Source organism: Astatotilapia calliptera, chromosome 8, assembly GCF_964374335.1.
Source record: "Astatotilapia calliptera chromosome 8, fAstCal68.1, whole genome shotgun sequence".
NCBI classification, from domain to species: domain Eukaryota; kingdom Metazoa; phylum Chordata; class Actinopteri; order Cichliformes; family Cichlidae; genus Astatotilapia; species Astatotilapia calliptera.
The window spans coordinates 10909539-10911338 of NC_137429.1; the positions used below are offsets into that span (position 1 = coordinate 10909539).

The 1800-nt window shown below is 38.4% G+C and overlaps 1 long non-coding RNA gene across 1 annotated transcript; it reads left to right on the top strand.

The window, feature by feature from the left end:
* The first annotated feature begins 310 nt into the window (after positions 1 to 310).
* Positions 311 to 1097, top strand: LOC145430387 (uncharacterized). Its single transcript, XR_013910952.1, has 3 exons — positions 311 to 402; positions 693 to 731; positions 999 to 1097. It is a non-coding gene; the product is annotated as an uncharacterized LOC145430387 (long non-coding RNA).
* The last annotated feature ends 703 nt before the right edge of the window (positions 1098 to 1800 follow it).

Sequence of the window (1800 nt, forward strand, 5' to 3'; positions counted from 1 at the left end):
AGAAAAATAGTTCCTAATTTTTCTGAGTCACAGGGTCAAGTATGAAACCAAACACGCGTCATTTAGTTTATGTATACGTTAGAGAGGGCAAACATTTCTGCTGCTGACATCCTTATAGAAAAATAGCTTTACTGTGTTAACATTTTGGACGTTAGTGGTTCCCTGACTACAAATAGGATTAGTCACAACCCCAAAAACTGATCACAGACATCTTGTGTTGTCACCTTTAATAGAGTAGACCTTTTCTCTGCCGTGTCATCCCTGGTGCTATAGGGACTAATCACACATTGGTAACACATGGTAATTTAAAGCACTAATGAGAATACTGAAAAGCTGCTGGGTGAGCTCCTGGATTTCCATCTGGGCCCCTGAAAAGACCATAATCACTGGTCAACAACCCAGGTCATTTGAAACTGACGATATTGCTGTAATTACATGATAAATGTCTTTGTTAACGATACCTAAAAACACACAGATTTAGTATTTTTGTTGTTTTCTTCAGACTGTATACTATGGATACTGTGGATTTCTTAAATAGGGATTGCCTCCTAATTTACTTAGTCTTTTTTAGTTTTTATGAAATGTTTTCTTATAGAACATAATGAATCTGACAATAAGGGCATTGAGGAAAAATTTGTTTGAAATAGAATAATAATGCATTTGTACATTTTCTTATATTGCTGTTTCTCCAGAGAAATCGAGAAAACAACTGGAAAGTACTTCATCAGCAGGTGAGTTGCGCTCAACAACAAACGCATTCAGAAGTTTCAGTGTTTCAGTGCCGTGTTTCACAGGTTGAAACGTGACGTTGAGGACGAGGCAGTTTATTTCAGCTCATACTGATTTCGCCCTCTTTTCAAAACGAAAAGGAACAAGCGTTTCTTTTATGAAAAGACTGAAAGCTCAATTTGTCCTCTCTTGTTTACTCTGCGATAATGTTGTTTTGACATGTAGTCCTCAGCAGTGCTTATATAGTTGGTATTTATGCTGTCTATCAGGAGCTGGTTGAGGTCCTTTTCTGCACTGAGAGCCTGTCTGGTTCAGCTCTGGAGCCTGAATGGACCCACTCTTCACTGCCAACAACTGCAGCAGGCAGGTAGCAAAGGCTTTTCAGCAGGGCCAGCATGCATCACTCAACTTAGGTAGAGGGCTCTCTTCGTAATTGCCAACTATTACAATACGTGGCATGAGGGGTTCAACACTATTTTCAAACCTGATGAAATGGCATCAAGGCATCCTCTCACATCCAGTGATAATTGAACAATTAAACTTTAGCAGACAAATTACCTCTTCATAAAGCACAACTAATTATAACAGCAGGCCAGTCACAAAGAAGCTTATCCAGGGTCAGTCCTGGGGCTGATGTTCAGATTTTCATTATTAGATCAGGCTTAACTGTATTTATTGTATCAAATACATTTTTATTTGTCCATTTTGAGTTTCCTTTTTATGCAGTGCACCCCCAAAACAACTTTTTTTCAAGCATCCAGTCTGTTTCAGGGACCTAGGATATTTTCAGACCATTTATTTGAGACATCCAGCTGCAACCCCCCCTATTAAACATCTTGATTAGACAGGATTTAAATCACCCTATTTGATTGGGGCAGTTAAGCTCTTTATACTCTTCACTGTAAAATGCTAATTCTCTGTGAAACGAATGGACATGAATCCTCAGAGAGCATATGGAGAATCTCTCATATAAATAATTCACAGGAAATGAGTAAAAATTAGTGAGCAGAGCATCAGTGATGTTGCGCAGTCATTACTTCTGCAAATGAGGTATTTAATATGAAGGATTTA